Source organism: Panthera pardus, unplaced genomic scaffold (assembly GCF_024362965.1).
Source record: "Panthera pardus isolate Hobbes unplaced genomic scaffold, ASM2436296v1 HiC_scaffold_13, whole genome shotgun sequence".
Taxonomy (NCBI): Eukaryota; Metazoa; Chordata; class Mammalia; order Carnivora; family Felidae; genus Panthera; species Panthera pardus.
Genome location: NW_026526688.1, coordinates 64,309,822 through 64,337,174, shown reverse-complemented (window position 1 = coordinate 64,337,174; position 27,353 = coordinate 64,309,822). Strand labels below are relative to the sequence as shown.

At 35.2% G+C, this 27,353-nt stretch overlaps 1 protein-coding gene and 1 pseudogene across 5 annotated transcripts in view; both read right to left on the bottom strand.

Moving 5' to 3' along the window:
* The window catches only part of MARCHF1 (membrane associated ring-CH-type finger 1), an 876,270-nt gene that overhangs the window by 492,759 nt on the left and 356,158 nt on the right, over window positions 1-27,353 (bottom strand). The window lies entirely within an intron of this gene.
* On the bottom strand, window positions 10,993-12,177 carry LOC109262453 (60S acidic ribosomal protein P0-like; annotated as a pseudogene).

The following is a 27,353-nucleotide window of genomic DNA, read 5'->3' as shown; positions in this document are numbered from 1 at the left end:
ACTAAGAAGAAAAAGGAAAACACTCCCTCAACTTGATAAAGAACATTTATTTAAAATTTCTAGCTAACGGGGGGGCGGGGGGGGGGGGAAGAGAAGCAAGCCAAGAAACAAAACTATAGACAACAAACTGATGACGGGAGGTGGGTGGGCAGATGGGTTAAACAGGTGATGAGGATTGGATTAATGAGTACACTTGTGATGAGCACCAGGTGTTGTTGTATGCAAGTGGTGTAAGTGATGATGAATCACTAAATGCTACAAGTGAAATTTAATATTACACTGTATGTTAACTATCTGGAATTTAAATAAAAACTTGAAAAGGAAATAAATAATTTTACAAAAAACAGAGTAAATAAAAAATATTTTAAAACTTATATTCAATTATAAACTTAAAATTAAAAAATACTTTAAAAGAAAAACCTAGTCTACACTGCACTTAATGATAAACAAACAACCTAAATACTTTCCCTCCTATGATCAGAAAAAAATACAAGAATGATCACTCTCATAATTTCTAGTCAATATTTTGTTTCCAGAAAACATGATCAGGTAAGTAGACAAGACAGGAATCTCACAAAAAGCAAGTAGAACTAATTGCTTAATTAACTGAGTTAAGACAAATTATAGAATTGAAAGTCCATATACAAAAAATCAATTGTATTTGTATACACTGACCACAAACAATAATTAAATGTAATTTTCAAAAAGATCATTTACAGTATCATCACCTCAAACTATTTAGGGATAAATTAAAGTATATGTAAGATTTGTACATTGAAAACTGTAAAACATTTCTGAGAGAAAATAAAGACTTAAGTAAATTGATAAGTCTATTATGTTTTTTACAGTATCAATATTGTTATGTCAGTTCTTTCTAAATTTATAGATCCAATGCAATTACAATCAAAATCCCAGTAGGCTTTGTATAAAAACTGACAAGCTAATTATAACGCTCATATGCAAATGTACAGAATCCACACTTTGATTCATTTGATTAAGAACAAAGTTGAGGAATTTGGATTACCAGATTTCAAGATTTAATATAAATCTAAGTAATCCAAAGTGTGGGAACTTTCAGTGTTTTTCACTTTCAGTGTTCAGTGGGAACACACAGGGAATTTTCAAGTGTACATCTGTGGTAAGTTGATTTTTCTAGAACATGCCAGGCTATTGATCCTTACCTAACACCATAGACAAAATTTCACTCAAATTAGAACAAAGACCAAAACATAAGGGCTAAAACAATCTCTAAAAGGAACAGTAGAAAATCTTGGCAACTCTGGGTTAAGCAAATACTTTTAGCTAAAAGAAAGCCATGAATATAAAGAAAAAAAAAATTGACAAATTTCATTCAAATCAAAACTACTGTGTTAGAAAGACATTATTTAAAAAAAAAAAAATGAAGAAGCACCTGGGTGATTCAGTTGGTTAAGCATCCAACTCTTGAATTTGGCTCAGGTCATTACCCCAGGTTTGTGGGATCGAGCCCCATGTCAGAGCTTCACACTGAGTATGGAGCCTGCTTAAGATTGTCTTTCTCTCTCTGACCCTCCCCCAGCACACATATGTGCATGTGCATTCTCTCTCTCAAATAAAAACAAAAAATAAGAAAAAGAAAAAAAATGTAAGCCATGGGATGGGAGAAAATATTATATATTACATACATATGTAAGTTATATAACAAAATATATAAACAATATATAATAAAATATTATATGTTTTTTCTCCCACCCCATGGCTTACCTTCTCATTACATATATATAATTTCATATATTTTTTTCATTTTTATTATACATATTTATAGCTATGTTTACATATCTATATTTATACCTAAGCCTTTATCTATTTAGCATAGATATACACTGCAAATATGAAAAAGAATTGTTATCACTCAATAAGAAGAAGACAACCCAATATAAGGTTGGCAAATTATTTTCATGAATGTTTCACCAATGATATATAGTTGATAAATAAGTGTATGAAAAAATGTTCAATATAATCATTTGGCAATGTAAATTAAATCAAAATTAGATCCCATTACATACACACTAATAAAGATAAATTCAAAAAATAATTATTATACTTGTGTTTATTATTATTTACATACAATTGTGTAGTCGATGTAACTTCCTGGTAAACTGAACCATCTGCATTTATAGTTACTTTTGCTTACCATAGTAATACATACCAAATGCAAATATTTTGCTTACCAAAGTAATAATGGACTCATCACAGAATGATATGGTGGTTTTTAAGTCATAATACTTTTCATATAAAAGTGGCATCTAAGTTATACTGCAAAATTCATTTACTAAGTTAGTTCCTTGAGGTTTAACTTTAAAATCCATAGTCACAAGAGAAGTTAACATTGGTCTTTCAAAAATTGTCAGAGATTCTTTAAAAATGTCTGTGCTCATTATTTCCTGTTGGCCTCTCTCTCTTCCATTCTCTGCCCTTCCCTACTCTGCTCTGTATCCCAAAACACAGTATAGAGTGCATCAATGGGATGGCTATATCCTCTGGCTTTGGCTGGCTTTGGTAAGTACCAGGCGCAGCAAGGATCTGGAGGGTTGAGGAAACTGAGGTCATGGTATTTATTCTCCCAATCCCCACTCTGTTTCATTATGTTTCTAACAGTTGCTGATTTTCTCTTTAGCTATAGCACCTGTTGAGTGGTACTTCAATTTTTCTAGGTCTCTCCAGATTCACTGTTTCCTCTGCTGTTCCCACTATAATTACCCATGGGCTGCCTCACCAGCTCTTTTGGTTCACTTAGCTCTGTCTTTTTAAAATTATTTTTAGTAAAACCATTATGAATATGCTGTTTTCTGCCACTACCCTGATACAATAATTGGTATGATGAGCAGGATTCTGTGACTGGTTTGCTCTCATATATGTGAGCAGACTGATAACCTGCCAAGAGTGACATCCCAATTTTCATTTTTCTTTACTAGAATGGCAAGAAATGAATTACTAATTGAGCAAAAATCATTGAGTAATTAATTGTCTTTGGCACTTAGTTGCTATGGCAAGAAAAATTGGTGATTGCAAAGATTATGGGATGTGATGACTGCTTCTGACTATTCTGGAGAGTTTACACAAAGATAAATATATGTTCAAAACACTGAACTCGTGACAATTCATGTCATGGGTGGATATGCAGAAAATGTTCTTAAAAACTTAAAAACTCCCTTATTTTTAGTGGCACAGGGCAGACAAGACTAAGGATTAAACCCAAGGTCTAACTATAGGAGAGGCAGAATTGCAATGTCAATGAAATGGACAACTCGCCAAATCAGTTATGGTAAGGGAAGAAAACTTTTTGGGAAAGAGTAGAGACACAATAACAGAGATTTAGATACTCCTGAAATGTTCTTGGCAATGGACGCAGATCCTCAACTTCAGCTCACAGAACCAGTCTTCCTTGCAAAGTGTTTCAATGACTTCACTTTGGGCAGCTGCCTCAAAACGGTATGTGATTATTCTCAAGATCCAACATCACCATCATCCCTCATTGCCTCCAGTCTAATAATGAGAATTACACTTGAGTACTAATTAGAAGCAAAAGTGCATAGTTCTTTCTAAAAGGAGAAACTGTATAGCCTGAAGGAATTGCAAGATCTTTGATAACTTCATTTGGCAAGAGCCAAAGGGGGGTGTCGGGAAATAACCTAAGAAGACAGAGGAATTGTGACACTGGACTAAGCCAATACTATCAGCATGGGAGTATTCACCAAGGATTCTGGATAAAATATGAAATAAAGTTCCTATGCGTAATGGGGATAAATTTGAACCTAGTCACTATTGGGGTTTTATCCCCCTCAACCCTGGACCTAAATCAGTTTACATACCTGCAACATATTAACCTAGAAAGGAGGTTTGGTTATTTTGAAAAACTGCAACATGGCAATAAGTATACACCGCGAATCTTCCCAAGCTTTCTCCAGAGGGAGTTTTGGCCATTAATCAAGGTTAGAAACAAAACCTCTGGAAAAAAGCTAAACACCCAGGCCTTCAATACAATCTAAGATACAGGTAAGATTATGACTGAATTGACCTTACTCTGAAAAGATATGGTGGCTATGGGACTTTGAATTTCTTCGACATCAGGAATGCATTTTTTGAAGTCAATCAAAAAACAAAAATAGAAGCTGACTTGTAAAGAGAGTAGCTTCTGAAGAGCATTATCCCCAGTCCAGTTGCTCTCTTTCTCTCCCCTATTGTATGCTGAGAAAATAATCTCTGTGGACAATAATATGCAGGCTCCCCCCCCCCCCCCGCCCTCTAGATTCTACCTGGGAAGTAAAAGCAGGATAGCTGAGAGCAAATGTTAGGGGTAGGTCATTTATTTCTTGGGGTACCTCCTGCCTCACTGTAGTCTTACCAATGACTACTTTTCTCATCAAATGCAGCTTCTCTCGGACAGCTTCTCTCCCAGGGTTTTAGCTCGTCCTGGGTTATGGTAACATCATTTGATTCTCTGGCCCCATCAACTCTGGGTAAAATGGCATTCCGCTGTTGCTAGTCTCTGGGCTTTACCTTTGGTTTTTTATTTCCTTCACTCCCGTACCTACTTTGGTATGCATGTCTTTTCTGGAGTCTTTTCAGTTAAGCTTTTTGAAATACAAAAATATTCAATTTTTATAAAGTCTAACTTATCTTTTTATTTCTCTTTTAGAGTACACTTTTTGTATCACATCCAATAACTCTTTGCCTAGCAAAAGGGAAAAAATGATTTTTTCCTATGGTTTCTTATGGAAAGTTTATAGTTTTACATTATATACATAGGAATATGATCCATTTTGAGTTCATTTTAATTAAGGTGTGAGGTATATATCAAGGTTAATTTAACTGCTTACGGACATCTAATTGTCCCAGCACCATTCGTTGAAAACTATCCTTTATACTATTCTTTATGTTGTTGTATAAGAGATTTACAACAATTCCCAATTATTCCTTACCACTCTTTGAGCTATTTTCTCACGTATTTTACCTTTGCAATGCCATAAAAGCACAATATGTTGTCACTGTTTTTCTCTTTAGCTAAATCCTGTTGATTGTACAAGGTGTTTCCTGCCAGGAAACTGATATCGTATCCAAGTTCTCCTTTTCTCTAAGACTGCATTGTCCAAACATTAGCCACTAGCCACTTGTGGTTACATAAACGAAATTAAAATTCACTTGTTCAGTTACACTAGCCACCTGTCAAATGCTTAACAGCTGCATGTGGCTAGTGGCCGCCTCATCATACACTGAAGACCAGAACATTCCCATGGTGGCAGGAAGCACTGTCAGCAGCCCTGGTATCTAAAAATATCTGTGGTCATATATTGCTGGACATATTAAACCTTATTAAATTTCATCTTCTTCATATTGATTTATAGCAACATTATTGATTATTAAGTGATAAATGTAGGTTTGCTTGAATAGGATGCTTGGGGTAATTTTTCGTTTACTCTAGTATTTGTAGGTACCAGCCATTAAAGTCCTATGAAATCCTAGGGATTTCATTGTTCCAAATGATGTTTTTATTTTCTATTTATTTTTTTCTAAATACAATTTATTGTCAAGTTAGCTAACACACACTGTATACAGTGTGCTCTTGGTTTCATGGGTAGATTCCCGTGATTCATTACTTACATACAACACCCAGTGCTCATCCCAACAAGTGCCGTCCTCAGTGCCCATCACCCATCTTCCCTTTCCCTCCACCTCCATCAACCTCTCTGTTTGAAACTGTTTTTCCCCTTCCCTCACCCATGGTCTTCTGTTAAGTTTCTCAAATTCCACATATGAGAGAAAACATACTGGTTTTTCTCTGACTATTTCACTTAGCATAATTCCAGTTCCATCCACATTGTTGCAAATGGCAAGATTTCATTCTTTCTCACTGCCAAGTAGTATCCCATTATAGATAAACCACTGGTTTTAAATCCATACATATTTCCTTAAATGCTTTATTTCTCATAGATGTGAGATTTTTTTTAATGGCATTTCTTTTAACATTGTATTTTTTGAGAAAACAAATTTTGAAAAAGTGTCTTGGGGTGCCTGGATGGCTCAGTCGGTTGAGCATCCGACTTCGGCTCAGGTCATGATCTCGCGGTCTGTGGGTTCCAGCCCCGCGTCGGGCTCTGTGCTGACAGCTCAGAGCCTGGAGCCTGCTTCGGATTCTGCGTCTCCCTCTCTCTCTCTGCCCCTCCCCCGCTCATGCTCGCTCGCTCTCCCTCTCTCTCTCTCTCTGTCAAAAATAAATAAACATTAAAAAGATTTTTTTTAAATTAAAAAGGAAAAGTGTCTTCTTTTCCTGATTTCTAAATTTCATAGGGATTTTATAAGTGACAAACTGAAAATAGTCAGTAGCAGAAACCCCTGGAAAGGCAAAAACCAATTAGAGGACACTAGACAATATACAAATCAGTGTATGATAAGAAATATTTTACTGTTTTCTCTTTATAAATAATAGTATTTCTGAATATTAATAATATTTTATAAAATATATCCATTTTAAATTTCGAATTTGATTTTCTTTAACTGAAGTAGAGTTGACAATGTTACATTAGTTTCTGGTGTACCACGCTGTGATTTGATAACTCTACACATTATGCTGTGCTCACCACAACTGTAGCTACCATCTGTCACCATTCAGTGCTATTACAATACTCAACATTATTTTACTATAATAAGTTATATGATAATGAGATGATAATAAGTTATAAGATACTAAGATAATAAGTTATCTCCTAGAACACAAGGAGTGCTCCCCACCCCCCAACACAGATGGCTTTTTGGGAGAAAAATGAGAACCTATCTTGTTTTTTAAAAAATTTAGAGCAGAAGCTTATATATACATTTTTGCTATTGTTCTTTATAACCTTCAAATGCAATAAAAGCATTTTTAATATTCTTCTTAAAACTAAACTTTATTCTTATCATATACTCTCTGTCAGTGAAGATGAAAAGTTGCCCTCCAATAACCTTGTATAATAAGTTGCCATCTATGTTTTCATCCTTCTTCAAGATCAAACTACCGGTTTACAGGAACATTTTCTGTGAAAGATTCACGTTAACACAAAAGATTCACCCTAATCAGAACTGACATGTGTAAGTGTAATGACTTTTAATTACATTTAAACAACTTTGTAGGATGTTCACTGAGTGTCCAGAATGGTATTAGGCACTGTGGAGTATGCAAGAAGGCATGAGAAAATAGCATTGTGGAGGAGTTAAAGTTTATAAAAGGCTCTTTTTAGCAATTGATATAGTATCACACATAATAAATTTGTTCAGGACTGGTAATAACTGCAGCATAACTTTCAGCATGAGTGAATCAGTGTATCTTTGAGAGGGCATCTCCAGCTGAGAAAGTGAGGTTAGAATGGTGGATTGAAAATGATCACATGAGGTAGGTAAATGGAAGAGAAGACGGTGTGAGAAGATAATTTTGAGTATGTAAAATGCTATGCTATATTTTGGTCCACAAGGAAAAAACAGGAAAGACAAACAACGCTCTACCACAAAAATCTGTATCTTGTGGTAAAGAGTCAAAAGTTTATGTCTGCTGTTCATGGAACAAAATACAAGAGATTATTTAATCCCACTTAAAACATTAGAGTATATGGGGAGATGGGGCACCTGGGTGGCTCAGTTGGTTGAGCAGCAGACTTTGGCTCAGGTCATGATCTCACAGTTTTGAGTTCGAGCCCCTCATTGGGCTCTGTGCTGACAGCGGAGAGCCTGAACCTGCTTTGGATTCTGTGTCTCCCTCTCTCTGTCTGTCCCTTCCCCACTTCCCTCTGTCTCTCTCTGTCTCAAAAATAAGTAAAGATTAAGGAAAAAAATTTTTAAAAACATTAGAATATATGGAAAGAATAGCAATGATTGGAGCAGGTATACAAATAAGCTAAATTTCATCTATCTGTGGGAATCAAAGAATATTGTAAGCATTAGGAGTATAAGTAATGAAGATTCATGAACGCAATCACTAAGACAAGGAAAAGCAAGAACAGTTTCCAGTAACTGCCTCTGGAGCAAGAGGCGGAAGTGAGAGACAATTGCTTTAGATTATGTGCACGCTTTACGATGATTAAAATTCCCATGCATGTTGACTCCTTGAAAATGGGTGTATTACATCTAAGAGAAAAAAAGATGTTCAAATTCAAAGATGCTTTGTTAAAAGTACTCTTCTCAAAATCTTACTTACTTTGAAAAACAACTGAAAAACATGTAGGAGGCATAGTGATTGCTCCAAGGCAAATATGCTGAGGAGTCAAAAACATGCCCTGTGTTCGCACCTTAGTTTCCCACTTCCATATGTTCCATTGTTCATTTTTGCATCCAATTTTAATACATTAAAATGTGATTTGCTATTCATCGGCTTCATTAAAAAATGACTTCAGAATATATGCAAAACACTAAGCACAACGGAAAATCTTTTTGAAGGTAAAATACCCAAAATGATTGTACGATAATGAAATAAATCTGCATTGCCCGAATTATTTTTTGGTTTGCAACATGCTGTGATAAAAATGGTGGCCAATACCAATAAAGAAGAATAGTAAACTTATACTGAGCTCTTAGTATAGACCAAACACCATACTAAGATCCTGATTTGCAATATTTAACTTTCATAAAGATTTCTATGAAATAGGCAATAATGTCACCTCTACTTTCCACAGGAGTAAACAAAGTTTCAGAGCAATTACATAATTCGTCTATGATTTTATAGCTAGTATGCCTGAAAACTGAGATTCAAAGTCTAGCTAACACCTGTGTGTTTAATTACTTTATTGATCCCTCCTCTTCCAAGCTCCAAGTATCACTAGTGGAAAAGCTGCCTTCTTATCTGTTCCAAGGCTTCAACTCTCTTGCCACATTTGTGGTGACTAGACCCTAGTTGTCATAGATGTTTTTGCTACTGTATAAATCATAGGCAGTTTAGCTTAATTTTTTAAGTCCATTAGTAATCATGAAATTACAATAAATTTAGTTTATTAGGCTTCACATTCAAAATCTGCAAAGACTTTTATTTAAGTAGTAATATCTAGGAGGGACAAGGATTCAGGGAAGTGGGGCCTAGGATACCAACTCCTGGTAATAATTAACTGATGAATGGATAAAGAAATTGTGGTTTATATACACAATGGAGTACTACGTGGCAATGAGAAAGAATGAAATATGGCCTTTTGTAGCAACGTGGATGGAACTGGAGAGTGTTATGCTAAGTGAAATAAGCCATACAGAGACAGATACCATATGTTTTCATTCTTATGTGGATCCTGAGAAACTTAACAGAAGACCATGGGGGAGGGGAAGGAAAAAAAAAAGTTAGAGAGGGAGGGAGCCAAACCATAAGAGACTCTTAAAAACTGAGAATAAACTGAGGGTTGATGGGGCATGGGAGGGAGGGGAAAGTGGGTGATGGGCATTGAGGAGGGCACCTGTTGGGATGAGCACTGGGTGTTGTATGGAAACCAATTTGACAATAAATTTCATATTAAAAAAAATAAAGTTGGTAAAACATCTCCAGAGGGAAATTTAATCTAAAACCTTAAAAAAAGTTTGTATTCTTTTATTCTACAATTCTACTTCATTTTTTCACTAGCTAGGAGTTAAGTTCACTGTAGTTGGGTTATAACATCAAACAAATAAGCATGCAAAATGTTTAACAGCAAGAAGACTGGTTTAAAAACTATGATGTTTCAGTTCAATGATGTAATACCAGTTACAGGTGAAGCTGCGCAAGAATATTTGATGGCATGGTTAATGACAAGAGAAAAGTGAACACCTCTAGGTGGGACTATAGGAAAGTTTCTTTTTCATTTTTGTGTGTTATAAATTGTATCTAAATGTTTAAGTATTTGTTTTTTAAAATAAAAATTAACTCCTTAAAAATTTTTGTTCCTGTGGTGAGAACTTTTATAATCTTATTTTTAAAAAATCATTAAAAAATTGTAACTATGTATGCTGAAGGATGTTGATGAAACCTATTGTGATGATCATTTTCCAATATATATAAATATAAGATTGGTATGTTGTGTCCTCAAACTAATACTTCATGTTAGATTATACCTCAATTAAAAAAAAAGAAAAATAATAATTACTTAAGCAAAACACCCTAATATGGGTTGCATGGATCAATGGATATCAACAGGGATCCGGGAATCTTCTAAAACATGATGCAAAATATCCAGTGTCTGAGAGTTTGCATACTCTTCTGTAGAGAAAATATCTTACATCAATTCTCATAAATGGCCAATAACTCAACCAAGTATCAGAACTATTAATCCAGACACTGCATACAAATAAAACTTATTTAGTTTGCAATTTCTTTGATTATATGGACAACTCTAAAATTCAAGTTATATTATTTATATATTATAAGTCATCATCAGCAAGTAAGACAAATCCTTTAGTGGCTATAACCACAGAGAAAATGTCAAAATATTTTTTTGTGGTATTGGATTTCTTAAACATTTATCATAATGTATGTTTAATTCATCTATATTCATCTATTATGAAGTAAAACTTATAATAAAAGTATTCTTTACTATACAAGTAAGGCCAGATTAATAAATCTACTTAACAGAGTTAAGACTGCAACAAGCTTAAATAACCAAAGAGGTATATACTTGGATAAAACCAAGACGCAGGTATATGGCAGTATGTTATAGAGTGAGGTCAAGAAATAGTACATTTAACAAAATCTAAAATACGACCTGCAAGATTGTTACTAGTTTTCATTCAAAAGATGAACTACATGTTACTATTATGTCATTAGTAGCTTTTTATTTGATGTTTTAAAAGATTCTATAGTAAATCATATAAAATACCAACTTTATTAAAAAAAATAATAATAAACATGGCACTGCCCAGTACTTTACAAACAGAAATATTTCAGTTTACAAAGTTTTTTGTTTTTGTTTTTTGTTTTGTTTGTAGATGTAGTACTTTCTTAGTTCTCAAAATGATTGTTTCTCATCATAAGCCCAGGTTTATAAACAATATTGAAGTCAGAGAAATTAAAAAATCTTATATTAAGTCACTCAGACAAGAGATAATAGAGTTGGGTCTCTTATTTCCCAATTCCAGGGAGTTTAGCAGATATGTGTTATGAATCGACTTCCACACATCTACCTCTAAATAGATGTTATATATATATATCATTATTATTATAGAGAAGTAAACCTTTATTTCCTTGTTTGACAAATACAGTTGGCTGGTTGAGTTGGTTGCTTTTTCATGATTAATCAAGGAGACCAAATCCCATATTCTCTTCTGACTCCTTGGACTCTTCTTTGCTTCAGCCTTAGCTGGGGCTGCAGGCAGGAGGAGTACGGGTGGTGGGAGTGGTTATGAGGCAGCTACCATGAATGCAGATGGATCTGCCAGGAAGGCCTCTTGACATTTTCAGCAAGTGGGAAGATGTAATCAGTCTACACAGACAAATCCAGGACCTGCCTGCATACATGATGATGGAATGAGGTACTGATGCAACAGCTGGGTAACCAATCTGCAAACAGATGCTGGCAACATTATGGACACCTTCCAGGAAGCAAGAATGCAGTTTCCTCTGTGTTGCCAAGCATTTCAAGGTTGTAGATGCTGCCACTGTCAAACACCTGCTGGGTGGTCAGCCCAAACGAGAAGGGGGCTATGTTCAAGAGTGTGGCTTCACTGGCTCCCACTTTGTCTCTAGTCTTCATCGCTGTGTATCACTCAGGATTTCAATAGTGCCCTTGGAGATTTTAGTGGTTATACCTAAAGCCTGAAAGAAGGAGGTCTTCTTAGGCCTTGGACCAGTATTCTGGGCTGGCACAATGACTTCACATGGAGCTATGGCACTGGCAGTTTGAACCTTATTGGCCAACAGCATGTCCCTGATCTCAGTGATGTCCTTTTTGGTGAACACAAAGCCCACCTTCCTCTGGATATGAAGCAACAGTTTCTCCAGAGCTGGGTTGTCTTCCAGATGCTCTCGGATTGCCTCGTACATTATGACATGTCATATCATTAACAAGATACCAAATAGAAAATGCCACTGATACCCATTAATTTTATGCATGTGAATAAATGTTTGTATTTTAGTTAACATTTTTTGACCAATAGAAGAGTACTTGTATAATTTTTTAACATAAAGTATTACATAAACATATAACATTACTGTATCTGATCAGAGTTAACTATCTTAGTGAAACCAGATGTTTGGAAGCTTCACCAAGGACCTTCTAAATGCATGCAGAAACATATACAGGTTATAAATAGAGAGTAGCAGTGGCATTTCCCTGTGCTTACAGTAAATAAATGATTCATCAACAACCTGACAACCATAACTTAAATCCACAGCTTCTCTGTAGATTTATGTCAGATATTCATTCTCTCACATGAATATGACTTGGAAGTTCTCCACAGGTTTAGAAGAATAACGATCAGTATGTAAACTCTAACTATGAAATATAAAAGCAAATTCTTTGGACTATTTTAGGAAATTAACTACCTCATAATTCTCAGAAAGAAAATAACTAAAACCTATTTTTCAATGTAGAGTATATAAAATTCCCTCTTTATTTGCCTATTGATTAGAAACTTGTGCTTGAACCTCTTAAAGAAGCAAAATATCCATGTAACCCAATATTTCCATGTGAATAAGCCAGCAGAGATTAAAAAGAATATATAAAAAAAAAAGAATCATTAACACTGGCAAAAAAAATGTTAAGCATTTTTAATGAGAGTACTGAAATCAAACACACTGGATTCTCTGGTTCTAAGTAAACTTTATGTTGATTAAAACCTTAATGAAATTAGATCTAATTAATAGATTTATTAACAAAAATAGTTATTAAAAATGGGTCCATGAAATGTTGTATGTTTTACTTTTAATTAATGGTGATGAGGTTCTGAGAGCTTAGTTATCTACCTCACCCAGAGATATCCTCCCTTAAATTATGGTTTCTAAGTAATTTGACACATGCCACTGGCTTGTTGTCATTGTTTCTAAACCACAATTTGATGGGGGATTGACAGACGGAAGCAAGCTGCTCTGCAGATATGTTTTCTGATATAAAAAGGTAAAGAAAAGTGACTTTGTGATTGAATAGAGAAGCTATAAAATTAAAATTACTCTCTAAGTTTTCAAATGCTGCCTGAAAACATATGGAGTATACATGGAATATATAAATTAATATTAACTTATATTATAAATTCAAAGTCTGCAAGAATGGAAATCTACACAGCCTGATTTTTGTTACATTTTTAAATTTTGTGTAAACACACACACACACACACACACACACACACAATATTCATTTTTATTTCATTAGTCTCAACAAGTGACACAATTATAGGAACTTAACAAAAAGACAAAACAAATGGCAAATAAATAGAGGAAAACAATGCTCGACCTCAGTGATCACGGAATACAAATTAAAACTACAGTGAGGGGTGCCTGGGTGGCTCAGTTGGTTAAGCATCCAACTTCGGCTCAGGTCATGATCTCACGGTTTGTGAGTTCAAGCCCCGCGCCAGGTTCTGTGCTGACAGCTCAGAGCCTGGAGCATGCTTCGGACTCTTTCTCCTTCTCTCTCTGCCCCTCGTCACTTGTGCTCTGTCTCTCTGTCTCTCAAAACTAAATAAATGTAAAAAAAAAATTAAAAAAAATAAAACCACAGTGAGACACCATTACACACTCACCAGGCTAAAATGTAAAAGGCCGTTGGTGAAAATATGGAACAACGGGAACATTACATTGCTGGAGGAGGGGAGAAATGTAAAATCAGAAAACAGTTTGATGTCATATAATGGTGAATACATGCATACCTAATGACTCACTAATTTCATCTCTTGTTAAATGGTGATATATCAGAGTGGTATCAATAGAGTTAGTGATGAGTGACTAGATTATGTATATTTTTTAAAGGTAGAAGCATCAAGGTTTTCATGATCAATTTGATATGGTAAAAGACAGAAGCACAAAATGCAACCCTAAGGTTTTGGCCTTGAGCAACTGGATGAATGGTGATGTATCTAGCTGAGATAGTGAAGGCTATGGGCTGAGCAGGTCTGAGAGTGGGAAAGACATGATGAATTTCAGATGTCTGTTAGACAGTCAAGCAAACATGTACAGTAGGCAGTTGGATACGCAAGTCTGAAACTCAAGAGAGAGGACTGGACTAGAAGTAGAAATTTTGGAGTTGTTGGAATATAGATGATATTTAAAACCATGTCACTGCTAAGGTCATCAATATAGAAAATGTAATTAGAGATGAGGACTGATGAAATGCACAGCTTGGTTACAACTCCAGTTAATGTCAGGAGTAGGAATATACTACAGAAATGAAAATGTACACTGACAAGCAATAAATCTCAGTCACCTATCAACTACTGTGCTGGAAAGCTTTTCCAGCCCCAGTAGGTCTGTTTCTCCAGTCTTCTATTTCCTGGGTACCACCATAATGGTCTTATGCTATCTAAGATCCTCTATCCCTTATCTTCACTCCTCACTCTTCCTTCATGCCCACCTTACCAGAAACGCTCTAATTTTTCTGTAGAAATTACTCTCAAAACCTCACGAAAGCTCTAATTTGTAACATATTAGTTCAGGGCACTAAAGTTGAGCCTCATCCATGTATCTGTGAATTTCCATTAAAAACAAGTTCAACGTAACTTGTGTATTTGCATATAGAAATAAACTTCATACATAAGTCCATGATATGTATGTGTATGTGTGTGTGTGTGTGTGTATACATATATATATATGTATATATATATATATGTATATATATATGTATATATATATATACATATATATATATGTGTGTGTGTGTGTGTATGTATTTATATATATATGTGTATGTATATATATATGTATATATACATACACATATATATACATATATACATATAAAAGAAGTTAGGGGCGCCTGGGTGGCTCAGTCAGTTAAGCATCAGACTTCGGCTCAGGTCATGATCTCACAGTTTGTGAGTTTGAGCCCTGCGTCAGGCTCTGTGCTGACAGCTCAGAGTCTGCAGCCTGCTTCAGATTCTGTGTCTCCCTCTCTCTCTGCCCCTCCCCTGCTTGTGCTCTATTTCTGTCTCTCAAAAATAAATATGTTAAAAAATTTTTTAAAAAAGAAATTAAATGAACTAATATAAAATGCACATTGATATTTTGTTACAGAAGACCATAAACATAAGATCTATAGCTTTCATATTTTAATGCTTAAGAACCACAGTATTATGTATCTAAATGAATATAGTCACCTAAAATTATAAGTAGAGCCACATTCTTAATGTATAAATATATTAGAAAAAGAAGCATATAAACGAGAAAGAATGAAATCTGGCCATTTGCAGCAACATAGATGGAACTGGAGGGTATTATGCTAAGTGAAATAAGTCAAGCAGAGAAAGACAGATATCATACGTTTTCACTCATATGTGGATCCTGAGAAACTTAACAGAAGACAAAGGGGGAGGCGAAGGGGAAAAAAAAAAAGTTATAGAGAAGGAGGAAGGCAAACCATAAGAGACTCTTAAATACTGAGAACAAACTGAGGGTTGATGGGGGGGTGGGGGGGAGAGTGGAAAGTGGGTGATGGGCATTGAGGAGGGCACCTGTTGGGATGAGCACTGGGTGTTGTATGGAAACCAATTTGACAATACATTATATTTAATAAAAAAATAAGAAAAGAAAAAGAAAAAGAAGCATATATGCAAACATTTTGTGTGACAGGCAGGGACTTTTCCATTTCTCTCTCTTCTATTTGTTATTCTTCCATAGTAAGTGCAGCATAGTTTTCCATTCTCTTGTCTAGTTTGAGAAGAACAAAGCAGGGAGGTTAGTGGGAGCTAACATGTAGTCTGTCTTTATTGATAAAACCCCGCAGCCAGGTGTGGGGCCAGACAAAGGAAATAGATATCCTTTTATTAGTACAAAGGGCACCTTTTTTCACCAAGCTGGGACTGGCAGGGCCATACCTAACTAGGAAAAGTGTGGAGCAGCAGTTTAGAGTATCAGCAGGGGAAAAAAAACGGTATATTCACAGTTTAATTAAAGATCATTTACTGAAGGGACCATTCAAAGAAGTGGAAAATCTACAAGAGATGGGGAAGCACGCAGGGGGTAGAAACAATGGTAATTCATAACCCCTACTTGTGAAGGGACAAGATGAATGTTACCAGAGATGGGGCAAAGCTGAAGCAGTGGCAGAAGTGCTGCCTAACAGAGGGTAGAATTAGAGGTAGAACAATGCCAGAAGGGGGCAAGAATAAAAAAAAATATCCAGACCTATACTTCCTACCCCCCTCAATCTCTGGCAGGTGCTAAGCACAACTGCAAGTCCAGAAGGGAAGACAGAAGGAGTGATGCAATACATTAAGGTCGGCCTCTCAGGGCCCACAGGAAGAGCAGAGGATGGTGGAGAAGGAGTCTGGGGAGCAAACCAGAGTAACTAGCATATATATATCTTTCTAATCCATCTATTAACCATATTTCTAGCTTTTGCAAACTTATACTTTAGCACCTGCTCTGCATACATCTACTACATACATCTTGCTGTGGATAGCCTAACAATATACCTCAGACACCCTGCTTTGACTTCTTGCCTTCCTCATTTGCCTCCCTCCCGCTGGCCAACCTTCTGATAAGGGTCCTTCCTCCTTGGAGCACACTTTTTAAAACAAAACCAACCAATTCAGAGTCCACACCTGCAACCACCTCCTTTATAAGGCTTTTGTACTCTAGGCATAATCACCCCAGGGCCAAGGGCCAGAAAACTAGGGACAGCCCGATGCCACAGAGCCTGCCAAATCATTCAAACTAGCCAACCAGTTCCTTCCACAATAAAGACTCTGGCCCAGTCACTATACTACCAACTATGGACCCCCCCTTTTGTGTGGAATGTTGTATTAAACTTTCTTTTTGATGGTAACTGTCTCATGATCCACCGAGGCCTAACTGAACCTCAAGTTTTCTATTAATCTAGTATACTTTAAAAATGGAATGTGATGAACCATTTTAATGAAATTTGTACAGGTGCTATATAGGTTAGAGGTGGCCATGGATGGTCACTTTTTTTCTGATTATACTGTCTTTCAGATATAATAGTTAACTGTATCTCTTCCCTGATATCAGCTAGAGAAGAAGCCAATAAAACATAACCTTCCCTTAGAAAACTACAGGATAGCATGATTATCTTTGGCAAACTCCCATCTCCCCCTGCCTCTTTTTCTTTTATCCATTGGTCTCAACTTCACCCTATGTCTAGATAACTGTTTGCTAATTTATAAATAAGTTTATAAATCCTGTGGTATTATTTTATTAACATTATTTTTATAACATTATTTTATAAAAACATTATTTTTATTAAGCCTTACTTATATTACCAAACTTATTATCTCCAGTTGCATAGTTTCAAGTGCTACAATCAGTAACTTTTATAATTCACTAAGAATAAGCTCATATAGAGCACTGGGTGTTGTATGGAAACCAATTTGACAGTAAATTTCATATATTAAAAAAAAATAAAAAAATAAAAAAATAAATAAAATAAAAAAAAAAGAATAAGCTCATATAAAATAAAGTTAAAAGAAAGGACACTAATTAATAACAAAAGCAAGTATGGGAGAATAAATCTCATTGGAAAGGTAAACACAAAGTAAGGGTAGTGGGTTAATCCCTTATAAAACTAGAATGAAGATTAAAAGACAAAAGTAGTAGAAATGTTTATAATTACAAAATCGGTTAAGGGATACACAAGGTAAAAACAAGTAAAATATAGTATCAAAAATGCACAATGTGGGGAGGAAAGTAAAAATGTCAAGCTTTAGAACGCAAACTGAAGTTATTATCAACATAAAATAAATTGATACAGATATGTTGTTTTATGCAAACTTCATGGTGACCACAAAGTAAAAATCCCATAGTAAATATACAAAAGATTTCAAAAAAGGAATATAAGCAAACCACAAAGGAAGAGACAAGAAATACAAAAACAGCTAGAAAGCAATTACCAAAATGGCAATAATCACATATCTATGAATAATTAATTAAATGTAAATGGACTAAAATCTCTAATCAAATACACAGAGTGAATGAATGGACTGAAAAAACAAAAACAAGGGGCACCTAGGTGGCTCAGTGGGTTAAGTGTCCAACTCTTGATGTGGGGCTCTGTGCTGAACGTGGAGCCTGCTTCCAACTCTTTCCCTTGCCCTCTGCCCCTCCTCCACCTTCTCTCCCTCTCTCTCTCTCTCTCTCTCTCTCTCTCTCAATAAATAAATAAAATAAAATAAAATAAAATAAAATAAAATAAAATAAAATAAAAACAAATAAACAGCACCTAGAAGAAAACATAGGTGGTAAGTTCCTCAACATAGGTCTTAGTGATGATTTTTTTAAGTCTAATACCAAAAGCAAAAGGAACAAAATCAAAAATAAACAAATGGGACTACATCAGACTAAAAAAGCTTTTTACAGCAAAGGAAACCATCAGCAAAGTAAGAAAGTAACCCACTGAATGGGAGAAAATATTTGCAAATCCAGTATCTGATGAAGGCTAATATCCAAAATAGACAAAGAATTTCTACAACTAAGTAGCAAAAAGCAAATAATGCAATTACAAAATGGGCTGATCTGAAGAGACATTTTTCCAAAAAGACATACAGATGGCAAACAGACCCACGAAAGATACTCAACATCATTAATTACCAGGGTAATGCAAAACAAAACCACAATAAGATATCTCACACCTGTTAGAATGGCTATTATGTAAAAGACAAGACATAACAAGTGTTGACAAGGATATAGAGAAAAGTATACAGTTGTACACTGTTGATAAGAATGTAATCTGGTGTAGTCACTATGGAAAACAGTATGAAATGGTCCTCAAAAGTTAAAAACAGAACTACCATATGATCCAGCAATTCTACTTCTATTTATCTGAAGAAAACAAAAACACTAACTCTAAAAGATATGTGCAGCCTCATGTTCACAGCAGCATTATTTGCAGGAGGCAAGATATGGTAGCAACCTAAGTATCCATCTATGGGTGCATGGTTAAAGAAAATGTAATATATATATATATAGACACCATGTGGTGTCTATAAATACCATATGATTTCTCTTACATGTAGAATCTAAAATAAAATCCAATCTTATAGATACAAAGAAAAGACTGGTGGTTACCAGAGGCAGAGGGATGGGGGATGGAAGAATGGGTGAACTGTTTTGTTTGTTTGTTTGTTTGTTTCTTTGGTTTAAATAAATTGAATGATTTATGTATATATTTTTTAAAGTGAAGGAATATTATGGGATCAATATTAGGAATAACAGCTGGAAAGAAACAACAATATATATTATTTTATTTTAAAAAGAAACAAACAAAAAGCCCTGGGATACCTTGCAAGGATGCCAACAGGAGGGCATAGGAGTCACCTTGAAGAGGCTCCCCTGGTCAAACCAGGGATAATTTGAGCATCAGAAATAATAATGCCTGTAAGTGATTGAAACACATAAAATAAAAATAATAATAAAATAAATGGGCAATTAAATGTGATTACAGACCATTAAGCTGAAGTAAGATGAAGGAAAACTCATTAACTGAACACATTTCAAAATTGTAGTCTATATAAACTTCTAACACATGGAATTTGAATGGATAAGTTTATACCTATGTGTGTATTAGAACGGAGTCAAATATGTTCACCTCTTATCATTAATTTGAATCAATGGGAAAAGCGCTGTATATTTGTTTTTATTTTTTAAATTCAAAATACCCCGACAGTTTACTAATCTAGCTTATCTAGCTTTTTGAGAGGTTTCAAAAAATAACAGGAGCCACAGGCTTGGTATAAAACCTGACTCTCCTTGTGGAACTTCTTGCCTTGGAGCAGCAACATGTATTGATTTTGACATGCCAATAAAGTTACATGGAAAGAAATTGGGTTAAAATTGCATTTACTGTGTAACAGTAAAAACCTATGTAACAAAATTAGGTGAAGAGTAGCGATATTCTTAACATAGAAGTCCTTTCTAACTGCTATTTCCACCAAAGACACAAGGCTCATGTAATCACAGTTAGAAAAAAAAAAATCTATCACACTTCCAACTTCATATGGTCAAACACATCTACTCACTGCGAGATTCATTAACAGAAAGAATGGTAAAGAGAAGGCTCCCTGAAGTATGAACTTACATCTATTATTCACTATGGCTCAAGTTATTTTTCTGTTTAAAATGTTTCTCTCCACATCTTCACACCACATCAATAAATAAAAGTATAGTCCTATTACTTTCCTATTGCAGTTCAGTGCTACTTGATAGTAGAGTTTCAGGATCATTAAATGAGTACTTCAAGAATTCTTGACATCTGGTTTAAGAAAATGGAAGTGTTCTTTACTGTAAAGAGTTTGCATATGTGGATTTTTCCCCACACTAAGTACTGTAAACCTGAGTTCTACCTTATGATATTGAAGACTTCTATGGGGCACCTGAGTGGCTCAGTCAGTTAAATATCTGACTACAGTTCAGGTCATGATCTCTTGGTTTGAGGGTTCAAGCCCCGCGTCAGGCTCTGTGCTGACAGCTCAGAGCCTGGAACCTGCTTCAGATTCTGTGTATCCCTCTCTCTCTCTACCCCTCCCCTGCTCATGCTCTCTCTCAAAAATAAATAAACAAAATTTAAGACTTCTAGAAATGATCAATTAAAGGAGGCTAAGAATATGCATATTCATCTTGAATAATATAAAGTCCACCTCATGAACTTTTTAGTATATACATTCATATGTGTATTTATATTTATATAATTTATATAATTATAGATACAAAAATATTTGAAATAGGGGCACGTGGGTGACTCAGTCAATTAAACATCTGACCCTTAGTTTGGGTTTAGGTGCTGATCTCACGTTTCTGAGTTCACGCTCCTCATGGGACTCTGCGTTGCCAGTAGGAGCCTGCTTGGGATTCTCTTTCTCCTTCTCTCTCTGCCCCTCCCCTGCTTGCACACACACACTCTCTCTCTCAAAACAAATAAATAAACTTTAAAAAAGTATTTGAAATATACACTTATAGATTTAAAAAATATAAAACTGTACTTGAAATTATTTTTTAGTTAGGCTCCTCAATTGGGATGATAAGTAGATTTTTAAAAGATGGGAATGTTTAATATATTTTAAACATCAATATGGTTTTGGATTTTGCACCAAATAGACACCTGATGATGTTTTCTTGTTTCCTCTTTAACACTCAAAATAAGAATTTGTTCAACATAAGCAAATATGTTTTACTTATGTCTCTCCTGTATTTAAAGGAGTGGCTTTATTTTGTGGTTGGAGAGCTTCCAGCATAGAAACTGAATTTAGAAAGTAACACTATTTCTAAGCAAATGATTACAGAATATAACCAAAACTTCTGAATTGTGTAATGTCAATCTGATGAGTTACGCTGAAAGACACTACCCTTCTAAAATTGTTGCATATTTTTATCAAATAGATGTTCATTACCGCCTTTCCTGAAAGTGTGTAGCTTTACTGGTTCTCAGTACTAATTTCGATTTGAAATCTCGTAGGTACTTATAACAAAAATGTTAATAGAATCAATGTAATAAAACTATTACCACATGTTATATTATGAAGCCAACCATGCCAGACAGCTCCAGCTTTCAGTAGGTGGCAAATAGATATTTGTCTTATATGTAAAATTGTATGGCAGCATTTAAATGTGCAAAGCCATTATTTTTTTATGTGGCAAGAAGAAAATTTAATTATGGGCAAAGCTATGAAGACTCTCCTAGTCACCAGGACCTCCACACCTTTTAGACCCTGTCAGGAATCTCTCCCTCCTTCACCCACCACAGCAATAGACCTACACTTTTTGTCACAGCACTTAGACTTTCTGTTGGAAATTACTGTCTTCTACACGCTTTCTTATTTTCACCTGGAAGCCTTTTGTGGATAGGATTCATGTCTACCTCATCAATTTATCTGCCACAACTACTACCATAGTGATTCCTTGGTTAATGTGCCCTTAGCAATTTGTTGAGTAGATGAAGGCATGATTGCAGAGGCAAAATGTACATGCCTTATAACAAAGAGCACTATATTTTTTATAAAGTTTTTCAATGTTTATTTGCTTATTTTGAGAGAGAGAGAGAGAGAGGGAGAGAGAATCCCAAGCAGACTCCGCACTGTCAGTGCAGAGCCCGATGTAGGGCTCAGACTCATCAACTGTGAGATCATGACCTGAGGCGAAGCTAAAGGTCACATGCTTTACCGACTGAGCCACTCAGGCACCCTAACAAGAGCATTTCCTCTTCTATTCTGCCCATAGCATAGAACTATGGTTTTCAAAGTATGGTCCCAGAACCAGCAGCATCAGTATCACCTGGGAGTTTATTATAAATGTCAATTCTGATCCTGATACACTGAGTCAGAAACTCTGGAGGTCTTCCTAGTGACTCGGATGTAGGGTAAGAATGCAGAATCACAATAAATTTCATATATTAAATAAAAAAAAAAAAGAATGCAGAATCATAGCAGGCTCATACTCTTTCATTGTTTTTCTTTGTAGCTCCCATAGAATACTAAGTAATCTTATTTCCTACAATTAAGGCAGATATTGTATAGGGGAAAAAAAAACTGGTGCCATAACCAGATTTAAGTGATCAACCTTTGCCTATAAGAAGAGACACTTCTCCCAACTACCCTGATTTATCATGTCATCTACTGCCCCTGCCCTCTAGAGACACCAATACTGCCATAAACGATATAACCAACAGTTCTCAATTTATTTTTCTTAACACTGTCTTCTAAAAGAATGAAATATGGTTATCATGGTCTCTCATTTTTTGTCCTTAGAAGCTGTTCATCCTGGGCCAGGATCCAAGAATGAGACCCTTCTATCCCTCCAGCTTGAGTGTCACTAGGCTAAATGAATAATGATTCATATTCTAATTAAAATAAACCATTCTGTAAGAGGCAAGGTTAGTCTCAAGGAACAGATGGTGGATATCTGGAATTAGCCTTCAAAATCTCTCTAATAGCCTTTCTCAAACCACCTTAGGGCATCCTCTTTTTTTTTTTTTTTTTTTTTTTAATATATTTTTTCCCTAATCCTAAAATAACCAACACAGGGTTGTCTGGAAGTACAAAGGGGATGGAACTTAGATTCTAATGGTCACCAAATATTAAAAAAAGATAACCTTTACAACAATGCAGGAAATGGAAATTAAACAAAGGACCCTCTAGTAGTTTTGGGGAATATGGAACTTCTGTGGTTCTGGTTGCAAATACCTAAGGTTACAGAAATGCATATACACACATACACAAAGAGTCAATATTACTATATGAAAATTAAAAACAGGGGCACCTGGGTGAATCAGTTTGTTAAGCATCCAACTCTTGATTTCTGCTCAGGTCATGATCCCAAGGTCATGGGATTGAGCCCCACATCGGGCTCTGTACTAAGCGTGGAGAGCGTGGAGCCTGCATGGGATTCTTTCTCTCCTTCTCTCTCTCTCTCTCTCTCTCTCTCTCTCTCTCTCTCTCTCTCTGCCCCTCTCTCCCATGTGCACTATCTCTAAAATAAAAGAAAAATAAAATTGAAAGAAAAAATCAAAGTATCCCAACAAATCTCAAAAAGAACCCAATCAACCAATTAAAAACAAAAATAAGGACCCTCTAAAAGATTTTAAAAAACCTTCTAAATGACTGCAGCTTTGATTAATTTTATACTAATGTTCTCTTAGCAAATTTTAAGGGTTATGTGATTCAAGCTTGGTCAAGTTTTTTTTTTTTTTTTTTTAATGCAGAAATAGTAAAATTACACTGATCCAGATATTGTGGCTCACTTTTAAAAAACAGCAAAATATACTGGACTTTGTTTCACAGGAAACAAAACCTCGTTGGTCCTATAATATACTTCCTTCTAGTTTTTTTTCTCTGTCACTCTTGTCTCAAATGTAAGCAAACCAAGACAAACTATTAGCTATATGAGGGCAAAGATATAGGCTATCCTATTTTATACATGCAGCAAATTATCTGAAACAAAATGTCAAGAACTGGAAGGGTCTGGGATTTTACTCTATACACAAGCTAACAAACGAGGCTGCCTCAGTTTCACAGATGCTGCAGAAAACACAGAATTCTTGCGTCAGAGACAAAGGCAGTTAATTACTCACAGCAATGGCACTAGCCCAAGTTTGATCGTTTTCTTGCACCAGTCCCCTAAACCCCAATTATCACATATTGACACGAGAGAGGTGACACCTGCCTATGCAATGGGTTGCATTACAGGAGAGGAATCTCAATCTTAATTCCAATGTTTATAATGGGCCTTTGCCCCAGAGCAACATTTTATATTTATTATACTGGACAGCCAACAAATCCTTCTTTCCCGGAAAAGACAATATTTCTGTTTTCAAAGGCTGTTTGCCTTGGAAATATTCTTGAAAATATCATCCAGAACAAAAGTTGTCAGTGCCTCCGTTCACAAGATGTGCAGAAACACAAAAGACCCATGGAAAATGGTCTCCCAACACATAACAGGTGCTCATTTCCAGTTTTGGATTAATTGATGCAGTGAAAATTTGTCCATTATAATTTCAGAATGTTATCTGACATTATTATTGGTATATTCTTAAATGACCAATATGAATATAATAGTTTGCATATTTCCTACTAAAATAAGTCATTAAATGCTTCATATGTCTTTGCTCTACACTAAAAATGATCGCTTATTACCAGAAATATCATTCTTATCCTGTAATGAGTTTATAATTCAAGATAAGACATATTAATAAAAAACCAAATATATTAGACCCTGAAATACATGAGTCAACATGAAGAATATTATTTTCAAGATACCACTTCATTCTATGAATGCAAAGAAAAATTGAATTACATAATTAGAATGAGGATTAGTAAAAGTAACCATAGAAATATGATCATCTAGGACAAGGAGAAAGAAACCAGCCAGTTCTTCTCATGAGAGCTCACAGAAAAAAAAGGGGGGGGGGATACTTTCAGATATCTTTAAGAGAAAGAGATATCTTGATGGAAAACAGGGAAATGCATATTAAATACAGATTTAATATTTTTATAAAAAGGTTTTAAAACTGTTATATTAGAGTTTAAACCTTAGGACAAAAATCACTGCCACAATCTTAATTATATTAAATAAATTCATACTCCTCAAGGAAAAGTAAGCCTTCATCAGTTATTAAATATAAATACATATATTTGAAATAAAGGAAATTTGCTTAAAGGCATATCCAAATGAATTTTACTAAAACACTTATTTGGTTACTCTGCTCATAATCTTAATGACATCTATATAAATAAAGCCCTACCAGTGAATGCTTATAAAAGCTGAGAACAACCTTCAGCTGACGGCACGGAAACAGAGACCTCAGCCCTACAACTACAAGAAAACGAGAATTCCACCATGAATGACTGGGGAGCAGACTTTCCTCCAGAACCTCCAGATAAGAGCCCAGGCCAACCAACACCTTGATTTGAGTCTTGTAGGATCTGGAGCTGAGTCCACACGGACTTCTGACCTACTGAACTGTAAGATAATAAATGAAAGGTTTTAAGCTGCTATCTTTGTTGTAATTTGTTATAGCAGCAAGAGAAAATCAATACAGTAACATACCCCTACTTTAATTTTACAGGTTTTGCTACTATGTTCACCCTCCAATTGACCACATATTCTAATTCTAAACTGTTCTCACTTTTTTGTTTTCTGTACATATACTTCCAGAACCACATTTGTGGGCCATTTCTGCTGAAAAGAGTCGTATCCATCCTTCATGGCTTAGCTTAAATCCTAAGGAAAATGGTTTCATTCTTGACCATCTAGGCCTGAAGAAATTTCTAATTTGATAAATTCCAATGTTCATATTATACAAATCCACTTATGGGCAAATACTTACTGCCTTTTATTTATAATTATATTTTCTCATTTATCTTATTTCCCAATTTACATTTAAAGCTCATAAAGGAGAATGACATCAATTTATCTTTCTATGTGACCATCTTATTTCTTAAGGCAGTGTCTATTACATCCAAAATTCTCTAAAAAGGTTATGACAGGTAATGTATTTTGGTTCTATCTACTGAAAAAAGCCAAAGCATAACAAAACTTCAATATATAGGAAATGTAACATCATGTGTAGAAAAGTTAAATTGTAAAAAAAATGGTCCCTGCTCTTCTTCCGGATGTCAAATTCCCAAATTACCTGAGAAGCATATTACTTCTCAGCTCTGATTTTATAAAAAGAAAATTTTTAAATATCAGCTTAAACACATCTACACTTTTATTTCTGATTTGCACTTTAAATCCACTAGGCACATCCATCAAACTCAATACTTAATCTCATAAATGTTGATGCTGAATACTGTAAATTATTCTAAACTAACCCATGAAGCACATCATTACCCAGTACCAAATTAAAATTTAAGAATATAAAACAGTTTATTCAATGTAGAAAAAACTAATGAATCCAAATAAGTGATGACTGGTAACTACAGAGAGAATTTAAACAACAAAAACTTTAATCAAGCAATCTAAAATACACCTTAATATTGCCTGCCAGCTCCTTTCTTTGAGCACTTCTTAAAAAATGAAAGACTTTAAAGGAAGCCAAAGGTAAATGACTATGCTTTAGTTGCCTATCTTCATTCACTATGTCTTGGACAGACTGTTTGCCTTTTGTGTGTGTTCACTTTTTTAATTTTTTTTTCTTGAGAGAGAGAGAGAGAGAGAGAGAGAGAGTGAGCATGCTTGTACATACAAACAAGGGAGGGGCAGAGGAAGAGAATCTTAAGTAGCCTCCACACCCATCAGGAAGCCCAACTCAGGGCTCTATCTCCCTCATGACTTTGAGATGACAACCTCAGTGGAAATCAAGAGTCAGACTCTTAATTGACTAAGCCACCCAAGTGCTCTCCCCGCACTGCGCTCTCTTTTTTGAGACAGAGAACGCACATATGTGAGAGTGTGTGTGTGTGCACACAGGCGGAGAAAGGGCAGAAAGAAGAGATAGAATCTCGAGCACTCTCTACACTGTGGACACAGAGCCCAACTCAGGGCTGGATCCCATGAACTGTGAGACCATGATCTGAGCCAAAATCAAGAGTGGGATGTTCAACTGACTGAGCCATCCAGGCACCCCAAGCATGTTCGCTTTTTAATATTTTTTCAGAAACAACATAGTATACAATTAACTTGCACTTCAATTCACTATGACTCTAGTTCTCTCTTGTATATGTATTATCATTGCCCTTAAGGTCCATCAAAATTCCATTTCCTTTTTTATTTCAATTTTGCTCATCTCATTCCTACCCAATCTTAA